Genomic DNA, 7,764 nt, shown 5'->3' with positions numbered 1-7,764 from the left:
GAGCTTAAGGAGATTGATGAGACCACTACAACTCCTCAGGAGATTGCTGACTTTCAGGCACATGAAAGGGATGCTATGAAAGTGGCATGTATCATGATGGCCACGATGACAGTGGAACTCCAAAAGTCCTATGAGGATTTCTACCCTTATGAAATGCACCAAGATTTGATGGAAATATACCATCAAAGTGCACGACAAGAGAGGTATGAAATCATCTGATCCATGATAACAACCATGATGAAGGACGGGGAATCCATCACGAGCCACATGCAGAAAATGGAAAGGTATGTGGATCGATTGCTGAAGCTTAATGTGAACTTCCCTGAGGAGCTTGCAATAGATATAATTTTGTGCTCTTTACCATCGTGATATGATCAATTCCGCATGACATATCACATGAATAAGGAAGAGGTCACACTCAGCAAACATCAGGGACTTCTCAAGACCGCTGAATCAGGTCTTAAGGGGAAGTCGGTTGTTAACACTCCTACTCCAAACTCCACTCCGGTTTTGGCAATCGGGAAAAGTCGAGGGAAGAAGAGAAAGAGTTCTTCGAAGGGTACAAAGGTTAGGACCGTTAATGCCTCTTCTTCAAGTGGAACCAAGAAAGGTTTTGTCACTCCTTCTTCTGACCCAAAAGAGGCTGAATGCTTCTATTACCATGAAAAATCACATTGGAAGTGGAACTGCCCAAAATACCAGCAAGATGTGAAGGATGGGAAAGTTAAACCCAACCATGCAGGTATTTACACTATCATTTCTAATAACTCACCCCATTCTAAATCTTGGGTCCTTGATACCGGTTGTGGTATTCACATTTGTTGTGACTTGCAGGGACTAAGAAGAAGTGAGAATGTGGAGCAAGGAAGGATAAACTTAATCATGGGGAATAGGAAAGTTACACCTGTCACCAAAACTGCAGTTTATACTTAATCGCTAAGTAGTGGGTTCAATTTAGATTTGAATAAATGTTGTTATTCACCATAAATGGCAAGAAATATTATTTCCTTTCATTCATTGTATAAACAAGGTTTCAGCTTTTCATTTGATAATGAAGTTGTTCGATTAATGCTTTCCTTAATAATGTTCTTTATTTTAAAGCATTACCTTGTGATGGTGTGTATGAAGTTGTATCTGTTGTAGATAACTTAGGAAATAATGTTTTGTGTATTGATTCTCCTAATAATAATAACTTGGATAAAGCATCATTATGGAATTGTCGTCTTGGACATATAAGCAAGAAACACATAGGCCAACTCCAAAAGGATGGAGTCTTGGAGTCTTTTGACCTAAATTCAAATGATAGTTGCGAATCATGCTTACTTGGAAAAATGACAAAGTCACCCTTCACATGCTCATGTGAGAGGGGTGAAGGTTTGTTGGACCTTGTACACACGGATGTGTGTGGACCATTCAAACATGCCACAAGGGATGCTAATCGTTATTATTTGACTTTTACTGATGATTACAGTAGATATGGATATGTCTACTTAATCAAGCATAAGTTAGAGACTTTCGAGAGGTTTAAGGAATTTAAACAGGAAGTCGAGAATCAATTGGGCAGGAACATTAAGATGATTCGATCCGATTGACATGGTGAGTATCTTAGTTCAGAGTTTTTCGACTATCTAAGGGAATGTGGGATTGTCTCACAATTGACACCTCCCAGGACACTGCAGCTGAATGATGTGGCTAAGAGGCGTAATCGAACCTTGTTAGACACAGTTCGTTCCATGATGAGTCGAGCTTCGCTACCAATCCCATTATGGTGGTATGCCTTAGAGTCTACCGCCTATATCCTTAATCTACTCCCTACAAAGAAAGTTGCCAAAACTCTTCACGAGATGTGGACTGTTAAAGTACCCAAACTAGACCACATCAAGATTTGGGGTTGCGAGACTTTTGTGATACACGAGACTCATGATAAGCTCGAACCTCGAAGCGGGAGATGTATTTTCATCAGCTACCCACAACAATCCTTTGGTTACCTCTTCTACAGACCTAGTGATAATGTGGTCTTTGTAGCAAGAAGAGGAGTCTTTCGAGAAAGAGAGTTTATAAGCCAAGAAGACAGTGGGAGGAAAATTGATCTTGAAGAAATTCAAGAATCAAGTGGTGAAGGATCTTCAAACTCTAGCCCTTAACTTGAGGAGGAAACTCCTGTTGAGCCAATTGACGAATCTGTACCTCGAGGTGTTCCACGAGAGTTAGGAGTGCACCTGAGCATTACTATGGTTACCATATTACTGCAGAAGGCGAGACACTGATTAGTGATGGGACACTAGTTGGTCTGGATGACCCTAACAGCTACGAGGAAGCCATAGCAGGCCCCGAGTCTGCTAAATGGAAATAGGCTAAGGATTGCGAGATACAATCCATGTATGACAATCAAGTTTGGAACTTGGTTGAGAATGTACCAGGTCGTAAGACAGTAGGGTAAAAATGGATCTTCAAGAAGAAGACCGACATGGATGGTAAAGTACACACTTATAAGGCTCGACTTGTCGCCAAGGGCTTCTCTCAAATTCCTGGAGTGGATTATGACGAGACCTTTTCTCCAGTAGCCAAGATTAAGTCTATTAGGGTTATGTTAGCCATTTACATGAGTTAGCCAGAAGGTTTTGTCAGCAACGAGTACCCTAATAGAGTGTGTAAGCTTGAGAAATCCATTTATAGATTAAATCAAGCACCTCGCAGATGGAATCTTTGCTTTGATGAAAAGGTCAAGGAATTTTGCTTTTGTAGGAGTGAATATGAATCTTGTGTGTATGTCAAGGATAGTGGGAGTATAGTTAACTTTTTGGTATTATATGTGGATGACATACTACTCATAGGAAACGACATCCCAACCCTGCAAGATGTAAAGTCCTGGCTTGGGAAGTGTTTCGCTATGAAGGACCTTGGTGAAGCTGCTTATATTCTAGGGATAAGGATCTTGAGAGATCGGAGTAAAAGACTAATTGGACTTAGTCAGAGTACTTGCTTGGATAAGGTGCTGAAGAGATTCAACTTGTGGGACTCCAAGAAAGGAGAGTTACCCATCCAGAGTAACGCTAGATTGAATAAGACACAACGCCCTAGCACTGAAGCTGAGATAGCAGAAATGAGTCGAATACCTTATGCTTCGGCTATAGGATCGATCATGTATGGTATGACGTGTACTCGACCTAGTGTAGCCTTTGCCCTGAGCATGGTTAGTAGGTTTCATGGGAACCCTGGAAAGGCACACTGGATTGCAGTAAAGAATATCCTCAAGTACCTACGAAGGACTAAGGACTGGGTCCTTACCCTCGGTGGGAGTGATGACTTGAGAGTTGTAGGGTATAGTGATGCTAGCTTCCAGACTGATAGGGATAATTTCCGCTCTCAGTCAGGCTGGGTCTTTACCCTAAACGGAGGAGCAATTTCTTGGAAGAGTTCCAAGCAAGAGACAATGGCTGATTCAACTTGCGAATCAGAGTATATTGCAGCGATCGAGGCGGCAAAGGATGCTATATGGCTAAAGAACTTCATCGGAGACCTTGGATTTGTACCAGCTATTAATGAGACAATGGAAATTTTCTGTGATAGTGAAAGCGTTGTTTCCTTATCCAATGAACCAAGGGATCACGGGAGATCCAGACACATCGACAGAAAATACCATTTATTAGACATCGAATAGAAGAAGGACTCATCGTGGCATAGAGGGTATCATCGGATGAGAACCCAACTGATCCCCTCATGAAGGGACTGACTCGGATTAAGCATCTCCAGCATGCTCGAAGCATAGGGCTGAAGGATGATATTAGATTTAGTAGTTAGATAACCTCGAAATTTGTAAAGTGTAATTGACATTAGATGATGAATAAATGGTGTTTTATTTATGAGTAAAGTGTTGATATCTCTTGTGAATCGTTTACCATATTTCTTTTGCATGTTTTGACTTCCAAAATAATTTTCTTTGGTATAACATATTATTCAAACCTCCACAGTCGGTCATATGTCGGAAGTAGGTATGAATCGAGACTGTCATGATTGGTTGCAGAGGTCTAAGGTGTTGGACAAGGCTACAACAATCATGAGTGCTCATAAGTTCTGAGCATTGGACTCAACCCACGCTGACTGGAATCACTTCATGGAATTCTATCTCGAGTGATCGTTAGATGGTAATATCATATAAGTCTTCAAACCTAGAGATATGATTTGTTACTTACAAGTTGGTTATGCATTCATTGTACGAAAACACATTGGTAACTCGATGTTATAAAACGTGCTTTTGTGTATAATTCAATGAGTGGTAGAACAAACATATGAGTCGAAGTTTATCTGTTCCTTCTTGGATTAGAAGCTGATATCTGGGCCCCTCGATGATTTTGTTTTGACCTATGTACTGGGCCCGGTCAGAACTAAGTTGATGTGCTCAATTAAGTTCTTTGTCAAACAAATCGGAAATCGGGAAACAAACTGTCGGACAATAAGTAAGACATTGTTCCATGTATTTCTCCGGCTCATATCTAGAACAGAGGATTATATGATCACTTATATTAAATGGCGTACCATCATCTTCTCAGTTCCGAGAAACCTTGAAAAGAGCTACGATTGTCGATCGGTTCCTGAAGTCATACTTGAAGTAATAGTTATTAGACTTATCCAAGTAGGAGACTGTTGGATAAGGTGTCTAATTCCATAATTATTTCTGGTATATACTTGACCCGATTCGGCATGGTCCATTTGGGTTGCATGGCACCATGCAATTGGATAGACTAAATGAAAGAAATAACACTTGGAGATTATTAATATATTATAAGTTCTAATATATTAATAATATTATTTATTAGTTTGATCAAGAATTAATTTAGAATTAATTAAGTGATCAAAAGATAACTAATTAAATATATTGGTTTATTATGTAAATTATCCATATCTTGTATAGTGGGCTAAAAGGATCCATGGATTATCAAGTTGGGTTCCACCCATAGGATGCTCCATGGGAGTTACTGTTGGATAAGGTGTCTAAGTCCATAACTATTTCTGGTATGTACTTGACCCGACCCGGCATGGTCCATTTGGGTTGCATGGCACCATGCAATTGGATAGACTAAATGAGAGAAATAACACTTGGAGATTATTAATATATTATAAGTTCTAATATATTAATAATATTATTTGATTAGTTTGATCAAGAATTAATTTAGAATTAATTAAGTGATCAAAAGATAACTAATTAAATATATGGGTTGATTATGTAAATCATCCATATCTTGTATAGTGGGCTAAAAGGCTCCATGGACCATCAAGTTGGGTTCCACCCATAGGATGCTCCATGGGAGTTACAAACCCACGGGTCATGGAAATGAAGAGTCATGACACATTAGGGTTTAACCCTAGATGTGTCAACACTATATAAGTAACATATTCTCTACCCAAAATTGGCTACACTAAGAATCAAGAGGGCTTGGCCGATTTTGAGAAGTGAGTATTCTCTCATAAGTTCTTCCAAGAGCATTTGGTGTTGTGTGAAGCATTTGAGGCATCACACTTGGGGTGCTAGGCTCCCAAGGTTTCAAGGAACACAAACAACAACAAGGTAAGTTATTCTATCTATACTTTATGTTAAAATTGTTCCCCATGTATGCTAGATAGGAATATAACCTTGGAATTCAACTTTGCATGACAATTAGACAAACATAGATCCAAGGTTATTAGGGTTGCATGTACACTTAGGAAGTGTTAGAATGCTCAAAACCCATCAGTGGTATCAGAGCCTAGGCTTGTTTGCTCTTATTTGTGCTTAAAAGTTGAAAACAGAATCGGAAATTTTGCTATCTGCGAATGGACTCGTCGAGTCTATAGGGGGGACTCGTCGAGTCCATGAGTATCTTCAACCAACTCGGCGAGTCAGTTTATGCACTCGGCGAGTAGGGTCGACTGAGTGCAGAATTTCGATTCAGTTGCTGGAAATGAATTAGAAACATTACCCTAAACTGTTTTGGTAATTGAAAACTTGTTTTTTGTGTTCATATTCATGTTCTTGTTCTTATGATGTTTTAGATGATCATAGGAATTATTTGTAACCTATGTGGTAGATTAATTCTTGATCATAATGTGTTTTAATGGAGTCCATAACTTATCCTTAAGTTATGGAAAACCAAGAGTCACACTTGAGTTAAAACCATTAAGAAAACACAAGAGTTAGAAAAATGAAGAGTCTTCATTTTATTACTCTATTAAACTCATAAGTTACAAGAAATGAAAAGTTTTGAAAGTTACAAAACTTGCCCTCAAGTTTTGGAACAAGTAAAGTTAAGTTCCAACCCCTAGAATTTTAAAAGTTAAAATTCAACCCTTATACTTATATTATGATGATTTAATAATTATATATATGTGTATAAGAATAAAGTCGTCATACCGCTAGTACGCCTCATTCACGAAGCCGGTCTATAAGGTGGGTATAAGGTTGTTGCCTATAAAATGGTGACTTAATGGGTGTATATTCTCACCCACCGCTTGCTTGACTGGTGGAGGGTCGTTAGCCGAACGGGTAAGACAAGGACTTATAAATTCTCATTCAAAGTATGATGAATATAATAAAGTAACTAAATGTTTATTAAATTCCCAATCTTAGTTACTTTAGGAAAAATGTGAATAAGGTGCTAACCCATGAAATTACACTTTACACTTTGTCTAAGTCGTTGGTGGAGCGTGTGAGGTTAACCGGCACACTAACTTGGACTTAACAAGGTAGGTAAAGGGTGACTTAAGGTTTATTATAGTATCGGTGGAGCGTGTGTGGTTTACTGGCACATCGATTGAGTGATAAACTTTAAGGGTACCTAGTGATTTGCATGGTTACTTCACACCTCGTTTTGTGATCCTCGGCATCCCAGTCACAAAACCTGGAGGGCACTCTCGAGATTGAAACATGCCTTTGAAAAGTTCACTGGATCTCAAAGAATCTAGGAATTTCTAAAACCAATAAAAACTAAATATCTAATATTTCGGTTTTCGTGGTGGAAATTGGTGAATCGTCATTCACCTACCTTTCAAATGTGTTATAACTTGGATTACGGCATACCACTTCTAAGTTATAATATATTGTCATTGGATCCTAGCCTTAATATTACATTTGGGTGTTTTATTAAGGACTCTCCATATCTAAACTAATCTTGTCCTCTTCCTTCAAATGTCTACAAACAATGCCGCTTCTGGCTCGAATCCTAATGGTTCCTTTACCATTATGAACTTGTGTGGGAAAGTCACCTTTGATGGATCCAACTTTAATAAATGGATCAGAAACATCAGGATGATTACCCGCTACGAGGACAAAGAATATGTCCTTGACAAGGAGCTTAAGGAAATTGATGAGTCCACTGCAACTCCACAGGAGATCGCTGACTTTCATACTCATGAAAGAGATGCAACCAAGGTGGCTTGCATCATGTTGGCCACCATGACAGCTGAACTCCAAAAGTCTTATGAGGATTTCTACCCTTATGAAATGCACCAAGATTTGATGGAAAGATACCATCAAAGTGCACGACAAGAAAGGTACGAAGTCATCTGCTCCATGATAACAACCATGATGAAGGACGGAGAGTCCGTCACGAGCCACATGCAGAAAATGCAAAGGTACGTGGATCGTTTGCTGAAGCTCAATGTGAACTTCCTTGAGGAGCTTGCAATAGATATCATTTTGCACTCCTTACCATCGTGCTATGATCAATTCCGCATGACATATCACATGAACAAGGAAGAGGTCACCCTCAGCAAACTTCAGGGACTTCT

This window comes from Lactuca saligna, chromosome 3 (genome assembly GCF_052625555.1).
Source record: "Lactuca saligna cultivar CGN05327 chromosome 3, ASM5262555v1, whole genome shotgun sequence".
NCBI classification, from domain to species: domain Eukaryota; kingdom Viridiplantae; phylum Streptophyta; class Magnoliopsida; order Asterales; family Asteraceae; genus Lactuca; species Lactuca saligna.
Note: the sequence above shows the minus strand (reverse complement) of the source record.